Source organism: Peromyscus leucopus, chromosome 4, assembly GCF_004664715.2.
Source record: "Peromyscus leucopus breed LL Stock chromosome 4, UCI_PerLeu_2.1, whole genome shotgun sequence".
In the NCBI taxonomy this organism is placed as follows: domain Eukaryota; kingdom Metazoa; phylum Chordata; class Mammalia; order Rodentia; family Cricetidae; genus Peromyscus; species Peromyscus leucopus.
Genome location: NC_051066.1, coordinates 44,743,963 through 44,765,371, shown reverse-complemented (window position 1 = coordinate 44,765,371; position 21,409 = coordinate 44,743,963). Strand labels below are relative to the sequence as shown.

General features: G+C 38.8%; 1 protein-coding gene across 4 annotated transcripts in view; it reads right to left on the bottom strand.

The window, feature by feature from the left end:
- The window catches only part of B3galt1 (beta-1,3-galactosyltransferase 1), a 577,829-nt gene that overhangs the window by 118,363 nt on the left and 438,057 nt on the right, over nucleotides 1-21,409 (bottom strand). For 3 of the 4 annotated variants that reach the window (XM_037204848.1, XM_037204847.1, XM_028882014.2), the window contains one exon: nucleotides 19,742-19,789. The exons of the other annotated variant lie outside the window; for it this stretch is intronic. The gene's annotated coding sequence lies outside the window, so the exon portion shown is untranslated. The remainder of the gene's footprint in view (nucleotides 1-19,741; nucleotides 19,790-21,409) is intronic. 4 annotated transcript variants of the gene reach the window in all.

The following is a 21,409-nucleotide window of genomic DNA, read 5'->3' as shown; positions in this document are numbered from 1 at the left end:
TTTTTAGATGTACTTGGTAGAGAGATATCATCCTCACCTCAGTAAAGACAAATGAATGCTCTGCTTTACACCATTAATTTTTCTGTGGCATATCATTTCCCTGATCCTATTATGTGCCTTCATCTAGTTCCAGTAAGTTCATAAGTAGCTTTAATACAGTAATCAGTTTGATATGTCTGTTGCCAACATTATAATAGCTAGATAGCACTACTCCATCATTGCAATCAAATTTTTGGCTTCTCATTTGATCAAAAAGAAACATTCTTTTGAAGGGTTATTTCTGCAACAGATGAGCTTCCAGGCACAAAGATATCGCCATGGTTTTGGATGAGTCTCCCTTAAGCATCAAATTCTTGGTCTCCAGGTTGTGTTAATAAAAGGTGATGGAGCCTTTGGGAAGTATAGCCCAGAGATGGTCTTCAGATCATTAAGGACATGACCTCAATGGAGACTGGAGTTTTCATCCTTTATCTTTGCCACTTGAGTGAAGTGAGTGCTTTACCCCTGCCATTCATCCACTATTACATGTTGTCTCTATATAGCCCCAACTCAAATTTGCCAGTCAGTCATGGATTAGAACTGCCCAAACACTCCTCCCAAAAGATCCTTTTCTTAGTTAATTATTTCAGATGTTTTGCAGTAGACGAAAACTGACTAACAGAGTTTTAGTTTGGTTCATAAAAAGGTATTTAATATTGATTTGCCAATGTTGGGGTCTAGACACGGTAGAATGGAGTATTTGGGGTGGGAGAAGTCTTTACCACTATCACTGAGAGTGGCAGGGCCTCACAACATGTTAGTCAGTTTGCATTCTTTTTACAAAGCTCTGTAAGCACTGTTCCCCCAGATCATTCTCACTACATCACCACCCACCTTGGTATTTACTATTGGTATTTACTTGGTATTTTGCTTTTCCTACCGTATTTGTTTGAGGGTGTAAATGATTGTCTTAACCATGTTTGGATCCCAAGCCTAGCACTTAACAGATTTGTAGTACATGCTTGTTGAAAAAATGAATCCAATTTATTTGAATGTGCATGACTGCAAGTTATCCAACACCTGACTTACATTGATATTACTAATGAAATAGATGTATTGATTCAGGAGGAAGGGGTGGTTCTGCTACTTACTGGATATTTAAACAGCCACATTCTCTTTTTCTTTTTCCTTTTTGCCTCTGTACTCCACCTTTCAGTGTCATCTCACCCAGGTAAAGAATCTGGCTGCTAACAACTAATGGATACAGAGGTCCTTATCTGTGACAGTGAGAGATAAGCAAGCACCATCCCAGATACATCCTCAAAAAAGCAGAGAATCTTCTTTTCAAAACTTGTACTCTGTTCTCAATGCCTCACCTGGGCCTTGCCATGGGTTGATCTCTGAATCAAAAGCATCTGGAACAAAGGCAAGAGGGAGCCCCTTCCAGAGACTGAAGGAATCATCGTGTTAACCAGATGAGATGGTAATGGAAGTTGAGATTCCATGACATTGCACATCATGGGAATAAGGTGTACTAGCTGTGTAGCAAGGGTTCCCACTTGGAAGCCAGACTAGGATGATCTCATGTGCGAAAACTAAACCATGCTCCAATGTCTGTGAGCTATTTGTGGAAATTGTATTACTTGCTAATGATATTTAATGTTTAAGCATTTATATAAAGATGACTTTTATTTTTTCCTTTGCTAATATCCAAAGGACTATTTGAGAAAGATATTTGTACTCTTGACTTTTATTGGAATGTATCCATGGACCCATTCCTGTAATCTATTTACAAAGCTATTCTTTATCATCCTGTAATCATAGCATTTTACTTGTCACATTTGATTTGATTACAAGAAAGTTGAAAAAGTGGCGTTTTTCTTTTTCAGTATCATTTTGGATCCAAGTCAAAAATAACAATCTGTCCAAGCACAGCATATAAAATGGTGGTTTCACTGGTGACCGGGGGTAGTAGGTACTAATATTCCTGCAGAGAATTAGGTCAATGAACTCTGAGAATCCGTACTTACATTCCATAGCCTATGCTTCACTTTCTGCTTGAGGTTGATGAAGCTGTAGGCACTGTCTAGCCTCACTCCGGCAAAAGTGGACCCCTTTCAAGAGATATTAAGTGTTTTCCATTTGTCCCAATCTGAGTAGGACCCAATGTGCAGCTTTATAAGTTCCACCCATAAAACTGCTTTAGAGTGAAGTGGACTTCAGTAAAATAGGCTGCCTCACTATTCATTAATCCCTTCATTCTACGAATACAGATATTGTCCAATTGATGAAGGTTTAACTTAGAATTCCTCAACTGTATAATGGCACACAATTTATATCCATTTAACAGAAACAATACTTTTGAACCTTGATTTAAGAGTCTCTCATAATGCAGAGAAAGAGAGCTGAGGCTTTCAGTTAGCCATGAGGTCAAGTTGGTGAACAACTGATTCTCTATGCTGAACTCCATTGTAAGTGTGAGGTTGCATGGTTACATGTGTACTGAATACTTTTTAGCTTTGTGTAATGATGGGTTCAACTTATGGTGGAGTTATTAGTTGGAATCTAATTGCAAGTGGAAAATATCTGTACTTATCCATCTACTATGGGCTAATCTTCAGAATTATGGGAAGTCTGTAGTCTAGTGATATGGATGCTGATAAATGAAAACAAGTATATGTTAGAGAAGAGACAGGACTATGAGAAGATAAATTAGTCTAACCTTCAAAAGAGAAAGCTAAATTCTAAATACATAGAAATTAGGTAGTTGATGAGTATGACTTCCTATACTTTTAAAGTAATTTCCTATACTTTTTTAAATGCAGGAAACAGTGGCATTAGACCATAGTTCTTCACATAGCAGCCTCCAAGAAGAGTCTTTGACCTTAGAACTGTGCACAAATGTCTCTTGATTCCTATCTTTACTCACCTCCCCTAATCCTCTCCTATGGCCCAAGTAAGCTACTACATTTAATAGGTATGTTTGAGATCTTTCATGCTAGGGATTAATTTTAAAAGTTTGGGAGCCATTTGGGAATTATAATTTAGAAATAACTGTTACTTGGAGGAAGCTAAGATCAACAATTCTATTAAAAACATCTTCCTATTTCACAGAGTATGGGTTAGAAACATGGATAATTTATCCTTTTCTATGCACTCTGTGTTGTTATTGGCTTAGGAAGTTAAAAGGATAAATCTCATCTTGAGCAGGAAGGGTATGGGGTTGGAATCTAGACTGAAGTTAATCTCTGTGAAATTGGAAAGTACAGTACAAAAGCGTAGGGAGACAGAACATTTCAAGTCTGTTCATAAGGGAATAACTGTTTATGCTGCTGTCTTTGTAGCTGTACATTTCAATCCAGAACTATCAGGGGGAACTTGGAAAGATACTTCGTGTCAGCAAACAGAAGATTTCAAGGATACATGAAGTTTAATATTCAGTTGTTTCTTGCTTTCAAATATAGATAACAGTTAATCCCACAATGGAAATTACATAACCGGATCAGTAAAAACTGCACAGTTCTTTTGAAAGGTTAGGAAATCTGGGGAGCTATTTGACATCTCAGATGGAGGTGTTCTGTGGTCTGAGTAGCATACTCAACAACTCCTGTGCCTCCATGTGCACGTGGTTCATACAGAAGATGTTAGCAGTATTTGAGATCTAAAGAGGAACAAATATAACAAGAATGTAACCGTGGTGAACTCTGAAAATTATGTGTGCTGTTCACTGGGAGAAGATCACTACAATAAAAGCTGAAGTTGTAACTGATTCTGCCTCCTGGGTCTTTGCTAAACAGGTTATAACTTCTCTTTGTGTTTGTCATTAAGACCAATGTCACTGCATTTTACAAATGAACTTGATCTTTCAATTAATTAACTCAAATACTTTACTCATCGACCTACTCCATAGATAGCTGCACAATGACATTTAGCCAAGAAAGATTCTCTATTAACTGGAACTGTTGCCTTTCAAACTTGTGATACTCCCTAGAACGTCAACGGATTTTTCTGTTAAAAATGTTTTCTTATGAGCTATCTCATTAATTCCTGCATGTAACACAGTCCCGTGTCTACCATTTTTTGAACCCAGCCACAGAACTGAAAGGCGGATGTTGGACTCACACTGTCATCTCTCACAGACTTTCTTCCCCTTAGAAGTTTGTCTCAGTTACTTTTCTATTGCTATGATAAGACCCCATGAGCAACGCAACTTAGGAAAGATAACAATTCACTGGGGCTTCCAGTTCCAGAGGGTTAAAGTTCATGATCATCATGGTGGGGAACATGGTAGTAGGTAGGCAGGCATGACACTGGAGCAGAAATGGAGAGCTTATGTCTGGATCCAAAGGCAGAAGGGAGAGAGAGAGAGAGAGAGAGAGAGAGAGAGAGAGAGAGAGAGAGAGAGAGAGAGAGAGAGAGAGAGAGAGAGAACAGATTTTTGAAGCCTCAGAGTCCATCTCCAGTAACACACCTCTTCTAACATGACCACACTTCCTAATTAAGTGGTTTTCAACCTATGGATTGTGACCCCTTTGCGAACTGAATAACCCTTTCACAGGGGTCGCCTAAGACCATCAGAAAACTTAAATATATTATGTTTCATAACAGTAGCAAAATTACAGTTATGAAGTAGCAACAAAATAATTCTATGTTTGGGGCCCCCACAACATGAGGAACTATATTAAAGGTTCACAGCATTAGGAAGGTTGAAAACCACTAGGAAGGACCTAATCATTCCCAAGCAGTTCCACCAACTGGGAACCAGGCATCCAAACACATAAGCTCCCAGGGGTCATTCTCATTGAAATTACCACAGAGCTTCCCAGGAAGAGAAGAGGAAATATGGGCTCTCACTGCCTAAAAAATCTTAATATATTATTTTAGAGTGTTGTAATCATGAAGCATTTATGTGTTGACTCTTGGATCTGGGAAAGGCCTTTAGTTTAACATGAATATTTCCATATTTAAATTTCCTTCCTAAAACACTTGTCCAGTGTTGGGTTTTTTGGTTTTTGTTTTGTTGTTGTTATTGTTTTATGGCTTACACCAGAAACCCCACAGATGACTTAAATCTAAGTTACTACAGCCACCATGAGATTGCACTAACAGAAAATTCAGTCTCATGCTCATCTCCCAAGTCTCTAACGGCTCCACTTCCTTGGAGTCCTGAGGAATGTATCATAGAAATAGCCTGTCAGAGAACCTTCGAGACAATCTCTTACAGGACGCTCCTTTCTCTGTTCCTTTCACTTCCTCAAGCACAGCTCTTCAAATATATTAAGACAGCCTAGCAGTGAGCCTTTTCTTCTCCAGGGTGAGTAGTGCTAGCCACCAGGATCCTTCTTTAACTGAAGAGGTTGTGAGCCCTCCACCATTTAGGTTGTTCTTTTTCTACGCATATTCCAGTGTATCTGCATCTTTTTTCAACAATAAGACCCAGAGCTGGAACAGTGCAGATCCCTTCCTTGCTGGCACAGACCCTCTATTCTACTCCCTCTGAATGTTCTCATTTGAACAGCTATGAATTGACTGGACACCATTTCAGAGCTCAAGCTTTATAGTCAAACCATCTGAGTTTGCAGGCCAGTTCGTGTTTACTGATATGACTCAGTAAATATAATTGATGTTATTTTGCCATGGTTTCCTCACTTATTCAATAGATATTAAATGGTACCAGCTCGTTCTTCAGGTAGAGAACCTATCAGAATGCCTGGCACAGGGTACATGCACAGTGAAGGTAAGAACCTTTGACCCCATACTCTCTTTTACATTTTCAAAACTGACTTTGTGAAGACAATAAAATCTAGAGAGTTAAAGAGGAAAATAACTTTTAGAAAAAAATGTTTTATCTGTATTCTCTAAGAGCAGTTTCAATAAAGGGAAAAACATAGCTGTCATTAATTGCTGCTGGAAAGGAATTCATTACAGTGAGTTCACTGGTTGAATTCTGTGGAGTCCTAACATCTCAAGTTTACTCGCGCTGACTTTCTGCAATCTTTTGAATTTATGAATCTAGCTCAACAGCAGTCTAATTCTGCATGAGTGATGGAGCTTATTACATTGCTGGCCTTGCAATTTTCAGGCCACACTCTTCTTCTCCAACCTATTGCTATTATATGCCCTAATTCATTCAGAAGGGGGTCCTATGTGTGTTGCAGTGAAGACAGGATGTTGTGGAATTAGATGGGCATCGTAAGTTGTATTTTAACACAGCCATATGCCTCGGATCCCATTGGCGTGTTATTTGTGTATTGAATGGCCCAGACATTTTGTTATATGTAAACACAAATGTCAGTTTCTGAAATGAAGTGTTAACATTCTTTTTTGTGGGTGTGTGCTGAGTTTCCTTTCTGAATGCATCAAGAGACATATCTACACAGGCACAAATATGAATTTATGGTTGGCACTGTAGGGTACTCAGTCAGCTGGCTATAGTTCAAATTCTTGAGTTTTCAGCCCAGTAGCTTTTTGACTGAGACACATTTTAATTTTGCCAATCTTTGATATTTAATTAATAAATTAAAGGAAATAACATGTACAGATGTGATAACACATAAGAGATGCTGAGTACAGGCTTTGAATCAACACCTTTTAGTTCTCTATCTTCTTTCTTCTATTCTTTGTCTTTGTATGCATTTTCTAGGGGACCATTAGCAAACCATTTAATCACCTTGTCCTTCCTCTCTCTGTCTATCTGTCTCTATGTCTCTCTGTCTGTCTCTCTCTCTCCCTCTCTCTGTATGTGTGTGTGCACATATGAAGGCTAGAAGAGGACACTGGGTGTCCTCTGTAACCCTCCACCTTATTCCCTTGAAACAGGGCCTCACACTTAAATTGGAGCGAGGATGGTTGCCAGTAAACATCAGCAATAATACTCTTGTCTCTGCCTTCATAGTGTGGATGGTACAACCACATGCAGCCTTATCTGGATTTTGATGTGCATGTTGCAAACTGAACTCAGGTTCTCACAGTTGTGCAGTAAGTGTTCTTATCCACTTACCCACTGAATTATCACCTTACTAACTCTCTCTTTTATCTTTCAAAAAGGATAGTTACAAGAGTAAATATGACATGTCTAAGACACTTTGAACAGACTGGGGTTTCAGTGGACCATTGTGTATTATTTATTTTCATATCTTTAACCACTTTTTCATTACACACACACACACACACACACACACACACATACACACACACACACCTTTCTGTATGTATATATCAATACCTCTCTATATGTGTGTAAATATATACATACATACGCACATACACAATATGTATGGAAGATGTGCTTGCCTATTTTGCACAAATGTGCTTTGAGCCTTTTGGAAATGTTTCTCAAATATCTACTACACATCAAACATCAGCAGTCCCTGCTAAGACAGCTAGGAAGGAAGGAAAGAAACAGATTGGAGTTGGCCACTCTCATTGTTCTTGAGCTATGGCTGGCCCATTGAGATGTTCAGGTGCTGAAGGAACAAGGGGACTCTAAACAGTCTACTGGAATTTCATCTTGCCAAATGCAAGTGTGAGCAGAGACCCAGGAAACATATTAAAAAGGCATGACTCTCAGATTTATTGGCAAGACCAAAGTAATAAAAAAGCAAAATTTGATATAACCAGGGGCATTTCACACTGTCGTTTTTCACCTTTGCCATATTTTCTGTAGCTGGTCTCAGCTATTTCTCAGCATGGTTTTGGAAATCGGAAGGGGGATTGGATGCTTTACTTGAGCATGCTTTTACTTGGCTCAGGCTGATTTATATTTAAGATTGTATTCCTTCCTCCAGAGACAGTTGGGATATTGTTAGAGTGATTGTTTAAAAATATAAAACCATGCGCAAATCCAGTTACTTGAATGGAGTGAGATGCTGGCAGCCCAAGCAAAGTGGAAAGGGAAATAAAATACTGTATGTGTTAAAAATGAGAGAGAGGCAGGAAAATGACAGTCATGAATGGGGTATTTGAAGAATACTGGAAATCAAACAAAGATGGGTAGTTTTTCATATATATATAGCTAAACTAGAGGAAAGAGAGATTCAGAGAAGATGTGATTTTTAAAAAGCCAGCTGACTTTGAGCATGTCTTTTATCTTCTACTTTACATCATCCATTTGATTTAACAGACATGCATTCCAGGAATGATCTTGGGGAAATAGATTGTTGGATTGTTACAAAGTTATTTTAAAAGAGAACTGCTCATAGTTTATTCTCTGCTCTTTCTGATCCACATCTGAGAACTTTAAAATTATGACCACCTAGCTACTGTTCTTTCTACCTTTGTGTGCCCCAGTAAAATGGATTATGCTCCTGATTTCTTAGCCAAAGGGTCATGTGGTGTTTAGATGTCTTCCTCATTCATATTTTGCTGTCTGAGTTGTCTAGAAAATGTTCCCAGACATTCAGGCCATGTTCACAGCAACTGAAAATTCGTTCTTGCCTTACAGCAATAATGGGCTGGAAAGTGGAAAGAAATCACTTTAGCCTCATGTTACAGTAGCAGCCACAAGGAACAAACTTATAAACTGGAAGGAAATGAGATCAAAGATGACCATTGTTTTTGAAGGAACTTTACATTATGGTTAGGATGAACAGTCACTGGACCAACATATGTTTACTTCCTTGTTAATTTGCTTTAAAAATCTGACTTTGGTGTATCTTCTAGAACTTTCCATAGACTGGCTTTTCTGAACCTTTATAGCAACAGCTCATGGAACTATAAATGTGACTCTCAGATGTCAAGAAATCCTTCAGTTCAATGGCCTGCCTTTGTAGTGGGGGAGGGTGACATGCTACTTAGAGAATTGAACAGCCTTGGAACTCCTCTGTGATTCACTCTGTGTCCTTCCATTTACACTGACCAATTTTTACTTTTTTGAACTTAGAAGCTAAATAATATTAGTCAGAATCAAAGCATGGCAGAATGCCTGTTCCACACAACTGAAATTTAGTTCAGTAACACCACCATGTTCTGGGCCACCATCTATACAGATAGTACTCATCATGTCTTCACCACAGAAGAGTTTTTAGACCATTAAGAGTGTGATGAAGCATCCCACAAGCTCATTTTATGTGGAAACCTGAGCCAAATATTGATGTCTTCAGGGAATGAGTCTCATGGCAAGTAAATTCAACAGTATAATGATGGAAGGAGTTCTCCTAGGAGTATTACTAGCACCCCTGTACATTCAGTAACCCATCTGAGACCTATCTGTTCCTCCACAGCTAGTCTGTGAAATGAAGATGATGTGTCTGACATATTTGTTGAGTAATCAAATTGTATTCATTTTGTTGCTTTAAAAAATCAGAAACCACTTGAATAAGGACTATAGAAGAGGTGACTTTAAGAGTACACTGGGTGTCTATAAGGTTTCTGGCAACAGCATATATCAGGGACATGGACCCCAGCTGCAGTAGGACCATAGACCCAGCCATGGATATCAGCACAAACACAGTTATAGTAGGACTAAGGATTCAGACATGGCCCTTGGAGGTAGCATGGTCCAGACATCAACATGGCTTCATGTGGCAGCATGGACCATGGGCTTCCACATGACTATATGTGGTAATATGGGATATTGACATCAACATAGACTCCAGCTGCAGTGCTCCTGCTGACTGTGAAGAGCAAAGAACCTAATTTTACTGTGATATCTGTGACTCCAGATGCACAGCGAGAGGGAGGGACATGGAAGCCTTCTGTGACAACTCCTATCCTGGCTCCCTCCTCCCCCACAAAAAAGTAACAGCCTAGATTGGAAGTCATCGAAGTGAACTCTTAAAAAAAGTTTGATGGGGATGCTGAAGTGTAGTTCTCCACGACCATTCCCTATCTATCATCTCTCCTCAAGCTTTCCTCTTAGGGTCACAGGTACATCCTCTATGTTAGATGCAGCATATTCTTTTCAGACTAGCTGTGAAAAATTTCTTTACCTCACTTTCCTCAGGTGTGAAATTCAAATACAAACAGTGTCTATCACACAAAATGTGAGGATTAAAACAGTCACAATTAAAGAGCTTTGCACCAGCCTGAAAGGTGTTCACTGTTGCAGTATGATTTCATAAGCCTCAAAAAGAATGTTCTTTGTTCTTTCCCTTCCATTTCATTATTTTGATAGTTAATCTTGATGATAAATTGGATGGGATACAGGAATGCCTAGGAGATTAATGGAGCACACCTCTGAGCATGTCTGTGAGCCTGTTCTAGAGATTATCAGATCAAGAGAGCCTTGCTCAATCAATCGTGTAATCCATGGATGCCATCAGACTTGGGCTAGACTACTGAGAGGAGTAGAAACTGTAGAAGGTGTATAGTGGAGGTAACTCTTTTTTTCACCTCCCCCGCCCTCCGTGTGTGTGTGTGTGTGTGTGTGTGTGTGTGTGTGTGTGTGTGTGTGTGTGATTTTGAAGGGAATATCTTGGCCCCTTCTTCTATCCTTCCCTCTGCTTCCTGGATACCACGAGATGAACATATTTGCTCTGACATGCTCTCCTGGTGTGATGTTCTACATCACCATAACCCACAAACAGCAGAGTCAGTTGACCCTGCACTGAAATCCCTGAAACCCAGGATCCTTCCTTACTCAGTTATTTAATGAAATAATTCCTTACTCAGTTATTTAATGGAAATGATGAACAATATAACACAATTAGGTTTATAATAGATTATTCTAACTTGCCAACAAATTACCAGTGCCACACATATAGGTTGTTCCTCCCATGAAGATTTTGTTTTCCCTATACAAAGTAATCCATTCAACAGTTTCCCATACCTCTATAACTATATCCCTCCCTTACTCAGTAATAGGCTTACCACCAAATTAACCAAGACTTAGTTCTATGCAGAGACACTTAGGATTCAGCTATGAAGACTGCCATTGTTATAGAAATATCACTCTCAGACACACAGTTTCATCCACAAGCTTATTTCCAGGTGAAGTTAAATCTTTGTCAATGGTCTGTCATACCGTGTGTTGGCTCTGTCTCTATTGAAAAAGCTCACCAGACTTAGTTCTGGCCATCTGCTAAATGCTTAAAGATGTGATTGTCTGGAGTGAGCACCATGAATCCAAATAGGTTCCACTCCTAATTTGTGGGCACCACTCACAATTCTTACCGTATTTTTAATGTAGTGCCTCAAAATGAGGAAATTTTGATGGAAAGTCTTGACATAATATTTTACAATACCAATAAAGCTCATCCACATGTCCAACTTATAATTTTATGCCTGTTAATGTTTTCTAATTTTGGCTACATTGGTTGTATGGATTGAGTTTACAGAAATATTCAGATCATAACACGTCTGTTCCAATTAAAGGAATTTCAAATTTGTTTTATAACAATGGCATCAGGCTTGACATTGAGCTCAGAGTTTTGGTTCTTGGCCATATTCACAAAGAAATACAATGTAAGTCATGATACTGTATATAAAATGTTGCCTTTTCTAAGTGAGGTTTCACAGAAGTGTTTTACCAAGTCACTGTAGATCAAAAGCAAAGGGAAAGTTAGTCCAATTAAATTTGAAGGCTGAGAAAAAGAGAAAGTTAAAAATCTTGGAGAAAGACAATGGATCCTTGGGGTTGGCAGGTGTTTGAAAACAAATCTAATTACATGTAGAGAACCATCAAGTACCACTGCCCTGAGCTGAAGGGATTTGTCCATGATAGTCTATTGGTAGGAAAAAATATGGATCAGGAAAAGGAGGTGTCCTTTGCAGGAAGCCTCTGATTTAAAATAATGTAGTATAGGCAGGAGGTGATTGTAGTGAAAATTAATTTCTTTTATGCATGTAATAGTAGCACACTGAAAGAGTCTCAGAAAATAATCACACAACTTTAGGCATTTTGAATGAAAAAAAAATATCCAGACAAGATAGAGTGCCTATGCTCCCCCCAAAAATGATGCTGTAGTTACAACTTCATTTGAAACAACAGCAAAAAGGTCAAGATAAAAACAATTCTGACTCTATATACAGAAACAATTTTTTAAGTCCAAGGAAGAAGGAAGTACGGCGGGGTAGCCTTGGGAGCTTCTATAAACCAAGTGAGCAGAAAATAGAGATGGCACATATAACATATGCTCATCACATATCCCAAAAATGAAGAAATGAAGGGCAGACAATGTCAGCAGAACACTAGCAGACATCTATTAACTAGTGACTGGGCACTGAATTTTGAACATGTTTTATCATTTTACAGAAAATCCCCTAAATTAGAGATAGTGAAAATATTTCCCATTAATGTTGTCAGTAAATGAACAACTAGAATTATAACTGAAATTTGATTATGGACCTAGCCTTCTTATCTCAATGGCTTAAGAGTTAAGGGCATGCTCAATTGACTCATGTGTACTGGGTTCTAGTCCCCATCACACCACTTTCTAGCTCAAGTGAGTTGCATGGCCTCTTACAACTAAGTTTCTCACTTAGAAAAGAGGATAATGTTGATATTACTTTCATAGATTCATCATTACACTAACTGTATCAGAAAGTTTGGAAAGTAATCAGTATGGAGTGTGGTGCATTATAAAAAATAAATGTTAGACATTAGTATCTGTAGAAGTTCATGGCTCTGATATTATGTCTTGATTTCATGCAAAAACATACATTTTGCTTTCCAAATGTCTTGAAGTTTGTTTTATGTCTTGTTAAATAATAACCACTATGTTTACCATCAATGGACAGGAAGGTCAAGAAAAGAAGCAGTATTGTGTGATAAACTTTGAGGTGTCTGGAGACAGGTGATCAGATTTAATCTAAAGTCTGTATCAGTACAGTCTTTGACAAACACAATCTACATAATATATTTGTGGAGGAAAGTGATACTAATATTTGAACCCAGGGACAGAGTAGGTGCCAGGCAAGTGCTAGACCACTAACATATATCTGCATCCTAAGCCAGTTGTTGTCTTCAAGGCTTCAAGGCTATATCTGCATTGGAAGAGAGTTCCCAGTATTTCCTTTTTAGAGATGATAAGTTGGAAAGTATTTTGCAAACTGTAAGGCACTGTACAAATATTAGTTATTATGTTAACACCGTGAGATGATTTGAAAAAGCAAAGGAACAACACATTGCTGGAGAAGTTTGAAGAGCTTTCTAATTTGGGAGTTGTTACAGATACCATTAAGAATTGAGACACACAGTACTAAATTTAGCTTAAAGCAAACAAGAAAATGAAATGTGACTCAGCCTTAAAAAACATAGCTGGCTGTGTGTGAGCAAAGGACTCACCTACAGAGTGATGTTGTGGATGAGTGACCCAGTGGTTAGAGTCAGTCAGAAAAAAAGATAGGAGCTTTACAATGTCACGCAGTATTGAAAAGGTCACTTCTATTTTGAGCTTGTATAAAGAGACAATTTCTCCTTTGTTTCTTCTGGGACAATGCCAGTGGAACACCCTTCTGGGCATTGCAGGTCAGCAAGGGGGCCATGATACTTTATCCAGCGCACACACACACACACACACACACACACACACACACACACACACACCCCACAATATAGATTCTATCTATAAAGCAGAAATGAGTATAATTTGATGTTTAATATCTGCAACGTGCCACATTTGCAGCTTTGTGGGTCAACAAAATATTCCTTAGCTATTTTTGTCCTTGTGTCCTGAGGTTTGGGATATGCCACCTCTGTACCTCATTTACTTCTGTGTCCACATGCATAGAAAGGAAGCAGAGAAGATGTCATAACAACAAATAGAGAAGAAAGGTTGGAAGAATGTAGTGGTGAAGAAAAGTAACTCTACAAAACACTTGCTATCTCTATCTATCTATCTATCTATCTATCTATCTATCTATCTATCTATCTATCTATCTACCTACCTACCTACCTATCTATATCTTGAGGTTGAATCACCATATGTAGTCTAGGCTGGCCTCAAATTTGCCTCAGCCTCCCCAGTGCCTAAATTTTAGGCATGGATCACCACATATAGCAAATGACAAAATTTGACAGGGCAATTTGCTAAAGAATAAAGTAAGATTTCATCTAGGAGCCTTATATAGTAGAACAAGGAAGACATGCATTGGATAGACATGGTTTTCTCAGCAGTAGTCCCTACCCCAGATTCTATTATGGTGTAATCCTGGATACACTTCCAGACTGTGCCTTTCCTCCCAAGTCAAGGAACACTTCGTGTAAGGGAGGACATGCTGCCTCCATTTCCTGCTCCCTACTTTCCTTCCCTGATATCTCCTAGTAAATTTGCACCTGCCCTTGCACAGCAGAGGGATGGAAGGGGGGAAAAGCACCAGATTCTTTCTGTATGTTGGTTAGCTGTATCAGAGAGTGAATTAAGAATCAGACAATGTACTCCAACATAAGCTGTCACCAGTGTTTTTGATCCTAGCCATTCTGACAGGTGTAAGATGGTATCTCAGAGTCATTGTGATTTGATGGCTAAGGATGTTGAGCAATTCCTTAAATGTTTTTTAGCCATTTGAGATTCTTCTGTTATGAATTCCCTGTTTAGATCAGTACTCCATTTTTTTCAATTGGATTGTTTGGTATTTTGGTGTCTTCTAGTTTCTTAAGTTCTTTATATATTTTGAAGATCAGCCCTCTGTAAGATGTGGGGTTGGTAGAGATCTTTTCCTATTCTGTAGGCTGTTGTTTTGTCTTATTGACTGTGTCTTTTGCCTTACAGAAGCTTCTCAGTTTCAGGAAGTCCCATTTATTAATTATTGCTCTCAATGTCTATGTACTATGTTATATTTAGGAAGTGATCTCAAATGTGGAGTAAGGGGAACACTCCTCCATGCTGGTTGGAGTGCAAACTTATACAGTTAGTTTGGAAAGCAATATGGTGGTTTCTTTTCTTAGAAAGTTGGGAATCAATTTACCTCAAGATCAGCAATACCACTCTCGGGCATATACCCAAAGGATGATCAATCATACCACAAGGACACTTTCTCAACTACATTCATAGCAACATTATTTATAATAGCCAGAACCTAGAAACAACCTAGATTTTCCTCAAAGAATGGATAAAGAAAATGTGGTACCTTTATACAATAGAGTATTATTCAGCCATAAATAAAAATAACATCATGAAATTTGCAGGCAAATGGATGGAATTAGAAAAAATCATCCTAAGTGAGGTAACCCAGCCCCAGAAAGACAAACATGCCATGTACTCACTCATAAGTGGATATTACATGTAAAGAAAAGGATAACCAGACTACAATTCACTGCTCCAGAGAGGCTAGATAGCTAGGAGGATACTAAGAGGGACATGTATGAAACATCCTGGGAGGGGAAAATAGATACGATCTCCTGGGTAAACTGTGAGGGGGTGGTGGAGAGGGGAGGGGATGGAGGATGAGAACATGAGAGAACTGGAAGTTCGAGTAGGGGAGAGACAGAGAGGGATAGCAATGAAAGAGATATCTTGATAGAAGGAGTCATTATGGGGTGAGGGAGAAACCTGGTGCTAGGGAAACTCCCAGAAATCCACAAGATGACCCTAGCTTAAATTCCCAGCAATGGTGGAGAGGGTGCCTGAGCTGGCCTTCTCCTACAATCAGACTGGTGTCTACCCCAACTGTCATCATAGAGTCTTCATCCAGTGACAGATGGGAGAAGATGCAGAGATCCACAGCTAGACATAGGGCCAATCACCTGGAGTTCAGTCAAAGAGAGGGAGGAGGGATTGTATGACCATGGGGTATCAAGATCATGATGGGGAAACCCACAGAGACAGCCAATCTGAGCTAGTGGGAGCTTGCAGACTCTGGATGGACAGCTGGGGAACCTGCAGGGCACCGAACCAGGCCCTCTGAATGTGGGTGACAGTTGTGTGGCTTAGTCTGTCTGGGGTGCTCCTGGCAGTGGGACTTGGATTTAATCCCTGGTGCATGAATTGGCTTTATGGATCCCACTCCCTATAGTGGGATACCTTGCTCAGCCTTGATGCAGTGGGAAGGGGCTTGGGATTGCTTCAACTTGATGTGCAAGATCTTGCTGACTTACTATGGGGTGTTTTACTGTCTCTAAGGAGTGGATAGGGTGTGGGGTGAGGGGGAAGGTGGGGAAGAACAGGAGGATGGGAGGGAATGGTAACTGTGGTTGGTATGTAAAATGAAAAAAAAAAAAACATTTAAAAAGAAAAGAATCAGACAATGCCTATCTTCCATCAGCCCCCATCAATCTTTCTAGAACCTGGGCCCAAGTGCCTATTCAACAGGCTGGTCCTCTCATGATGTGCAAATGCCCCTTAGCATGGACAGGTTTTCATCCTCTCTCATGGTTGGGGCTTTCTTCCTAATTTCTCTTGCCCCACAAACAGTTGAGTAGAATATTCCTCCTTAGGTCATTCTGGCACACTGAAATGCATCCAATAATCAGCTACATAAATAAAGCACTCATGACTGATAATGAATTGATGAGCTGCTCAGCCAATGCCTGTGAATGTAAAACTTATAATGAGTGCCAAGAAGGCAGCAAATCATAAACCAGGAATTTAAAAATGCCATTGATGTTTACCTATTAATTCAAAAAATGTTTTTATAATATTATTTTTATTTTTGACATAATTCCTTAATTTTCCCCTTTGCTCCCTCCTGCCCCTCTCATGTAGCTTTCTTGATCTTTCTCAAGTTCATGTCCTCTTTTTATTGTTTATATATGTAATATGTATATTACTAAATATGTAAAAATAAAACCTGTTCTGTATGTATAGTATTTCTTGTATGTGTACAATTTCTGAGCTGACCTCTTGGTGTTGGGTTGAGATACTACACACAAGATAATGTTTTAAGGACCATGAAGAGACTGTATAGAACAAATGTTAAAATATCGGACTCTATTTCAACAGAATTGTTTAGATGGCAAACTCCAGTAAGACAATAACTAGAAATCACTTCAATGTTTGGTAGTGTGGTGGTATGAATGAGAGTCTCCTCCCCATAGGCTCTGGCATTTGAATATCTGGTCCTCAGTTGGTGGCTGTTTGGGGAGACTTAGGAAGTGTGGCCTTGCTGGAGAAATTTGTCAGTTGGGGAAGGCCTTGAAGTTTCAAAGTCATGTGCCATTCACTGTTCCTTCTACGCTTTTTGCTTGGGATTTGAGGTGTGAGCATGCAGCTTGCTATTACAGTCACCATATCTGCCCGCTGCCATACTTACTTGCCATGGTGGTATTGGACTCTTAACCCTCTGGATTATAAACCCAAATAAATCCTACCTTTAGTAAGCTGTCTTGGTCATGGAATTTTACCAGCAACTGAAAAGGCATTAGTGATGCATACACAAGAAAATAGTGTGCAGACATTAAAATGGCATTATTAAAGAAGAGGTATACATAAGGAAGTACAGTATTCTCTTAAGCCAAATATACAAATGATTTGTTTTGTTCTAATTAAATAAAATATACTTAATTAATTGTGTGTGTGTGTGTGTGTGTGTGTGTGTGTGTCTGTGTGTCTGTATGCCATGGTACGTGTGGGGAAGCCAGAGTATAACCACCTGAAGAAGTAAATTCCCTTCTTCTACCAAAAGGATTCTATGAATCGAACTCCAGTTTCCAGACTTGAAGCAAGCACTTTTACCCATTGGGCCATTTAGCTAGACCCCAATTTTTTAGGGACCCTGGAATAAGGAACCATCATCCGATCAAACACTAAACGACTCATCAGCCACTAAGCAGATGAATTATTTGGGACATAAGATTTTACCCGAGTGAGAAAATGTAGTTGTGTATAGAAAAAAGGTTTATGCTTATTTCTTTGTCCCCTAGTTGTTTGAAATGTCACAACGATATATTGACTTTTCATTTAAGATTATACATTCATGCTGTCATTTTGTTGCTCAATGTAATTGTTTTAAAATATTCTTTGAGGCAACTTTGAACCAGAAAAAAACGAGAGTATCAAGAATAGTTTGTCTCTCACTAGTCAAAAAAAAATGTAATAAAGGCCCAAGAATTTGGAAATTCTTCAGGAATGGTGTATATCGAATTGTCAAAGCTAGAGGCTAGTATGCCTGAGTCAGGCTGTGAATGACTTCCCTTCTGACCACCAACATACTGAACCTTTCAGGCTGACTCTCTAGAGATGCTTAACTTTCATTAGTTTGCTTAATTTTTCATTAGTTTGTAGTAAAATTAATAAAAAAAAAACCCTGAACCTAAGTAAAAAAATTTTAAAGCCAGTCAGGCTTTTGAGGCTCTCTGATTTCCCTGAAGGTGCAGAAATATCTAGAGATACCTAGAAAAGGACTCTATGTCTTGAAAAGTGACAAGAGAGGAATCTTGCCTCAGGATGGAGACAATGACAGATGGGACCAGGTGAGACCTAGATGGGCTTTGAATCAATGTTGAAGCAGGTTGAGATTCAGGAGATGCCAGAATGGGGGTGAATGAGTTTTCTGCATAGTTCGACACAAAACAGTGGTGAGCAGAGGGTATGATAGGTTGAAAATATGCTCCACTCTAAGATCTATTTTCTTTCTAATTCCTGTAATTATGCCCCACTACCTAGTAAGACAAACAATACTATTTAACTGAAGACCTTGACAAGAAGTGATTATCCTATGTTATTAACCAGCTGACTGGCCACTGAAGTATTCATCTCAGTATCAGTTCCCGAGGTATTAGAGATGTGAAATTAGAAAACACTGAAGATTAAGTCAAACTAGAAAATGAAATCTAGAAGTATAGTCAAAAGCTGATGGATACACATATATCTCACCCTTTAAGGACAAACCTTATATCCATCACTTGAAAACATTCCTTTGTTCTGGCTATAGGGCATTGCCGTGTTAATGGTATCTTTAAGCTAAAAAAACAATAAGTAAAGGGACCTTGTCCTAGTCAATGAGCTTCTGGCCTGGAACAAATCACAGTGATTTAATTTCCTGTTACCTGGCAGGGACAAAAGGGTTGGAGGTTGCACTCAATCAATCAGCCTATAAAGTTCTTGTATCTGCTCTACCCTTGGCTAAGCATGAATGAACACAACCTAGAAGTGAAAAGGTGCTTAAATAAAAGACATTAAGGGAAAAAATGCCAAACATTGCTTCCATACAAGCTACAATGAACTTAAAGATGCCCAAAGTTCTTCTAGACTCCATTCTGCCAGATAGAGTGCCCTGGGTATAGCAGATTCAGACAGAGTGAAGTATGAGACTGCTTCTACTGTGTCTTATTTGTGTTAAATTGGACATGCTACTGAAGTCTTTGAGCTTTTGTCCTGTCAACTATAAATCATTGATAATAATATATATCTTATGGAGGTATTGCAATTGTTAATTAGAAAAAGACATATATATATATATGTGTATATATATATATATATATATATATATATATATATATATATAATCCAGCACCCTATATAAATTTAGCCATAGCTGTTCTTTCATGATACATTCTCAAATTGGAGTGAGGTGGTCTCATAGTACATCCAAGAGAAAAAAGAAGATGTATATTGGGATAGGGCATGTTTTTCAAGTTATCTTTAAGTCATGTTTATTATTAACTCCAGATAAATCATGGTCATTGCCGTCTCAAGCTGGGATCAGTGGAAGTCAATCCAGAATTGAAGTAGAGGAGTAGATTCTTGGCAAAGACAAAGCTACTTCAGAGAGGCAAAGGACCAGGTTGGAGGCAAAGGTGGTGATATTAAACCATAATGTAACATCTTTGGGCACAAAGGATAGGCAAAAATTTGAGAAATAACTGTGGCAAGATGCTTGGCATTGTCTAAGTACTTGAAAGCAGGACAGACTAAGCTGGCCTGGAAGGTTGAAAAGTTATTACCTGAGATGAACACCATCCACAGCTCCATGGAAACCCATTTCTTTCTTCCTGAAAAGAAGGCAATGGAAGATTATCCAGCTGATTTTTATGGTGCCCTACAGGACTAAAATCTATAAATACATATTTGATCTTCAATATCAGGGTAAGGTTTTTATCTATTTAATGTTTTCAGTTATGGACCAGGAATGACATATTTGGACAGAACTGCTCTGAACTGGTTCTCCTTGAGCAAGAACAAAACCTATCAGCATCTTGGTTTGACTTGGGTATGAGATCCAGGACTTATTCATGTTTTTTTTCAGCAAGGTCTCCATCTGCCTGGGTAAAGTATGATGCTTAGTAGGAAAAGTCGTGACTTTGAAGAGTGCCTTAGCTACATTTTCCTAAATACCCATTGATGGAGTTTATTATACTGTCTTAACCACAGTGGTGTTAAGTCCGTAAGAGATGGTTACAAATTTTTCTATTTTTTTTTTTTTTTTGCATAGTGTTGAGAAAGTCATTCTTTCCCTCTTTGCTTCTGTCTGTCTGGAAATTAAAAGGACTGAGCTAAAAATCTGAGGAGATATCTCACTATAATGGAGAAAATAACATGGAGTGTATTTGGTATAAAATTACTAGTTCATGAACTGTCAAAAGGGAAAATTTATCTTTGAAGAAAAAGAATTGCAGAAGTATATAATCAGAATTCATCCAAATACCACCACCTCCACCACCACCATGTGTGTGCTTGCGGGCACACCCAAACACAGACACACAGACACACACAGATGTACACAGACACCACACAACACACACACACACACACACACACACACACACACACACACACACACACATCACTGTATCATTGTCAAGGAGAAAAGATAACCACAAAATGGGCCTAATGACAATGTGCTATGTTAACTGTGAACCAGTGAAGGAATAAACAACCTGCCTTGTTACATAGCCTAGGAACTGATAGAAGAATAAACTTGCAAATGACTATAATTGGCAGTTATTCTCCAAGTGTCCAGACTTCTATAGGACATAATGCAGTGTTTCATGAAATCCAGAATGTCTAAGGGGCAGTACATAATACCATACCACAGTGTTATGGGTCAAAATACCTTTTCTTAGACAAACAGGCATTGAACGAGAGAAATCATTCTAAAATAGTTAGTGTTCCCCTGAGTAGATTTTACATTCTTCTGGCCAAAAGATTCTCATTGTTACTTCTGAATAATTAAAATGGAACTCTACAGTTGTCATGTTCTTCAGTAAGTGTGCTGTGGGATAATGCTCTTGTACACTGGCTGAATAAAACACTGATTGGCCAGTAGCCAGGCAGGAAGTATAGGCAGGGCGAGCAGACAAGGAGAATTCTGGGAAGAGGAAAGGAGGAGTCAGGGAGTCTCCAGCCAGACACAGAGGAAGCAAGATGACAAGGCAGAAATGAGAAAAGGTACCAAGCCATGTGGCTAAACATAGATAAGAATTATGGGTTAATTTAAGGGTTAGAGCTAGTCAGTAATAAGCCTGAGCTAATGGCTGATTAGTTATAATTAATATAAGCTTCTGAGTGAATATTTTATAAGCAGCTGTGGGACCATGGGTCTGGGCGGAATTGAAGAACTCTCCCAACTACATTAGTGTGTGGAATGCAGCTTCGTCTTTGAAGAAACACTG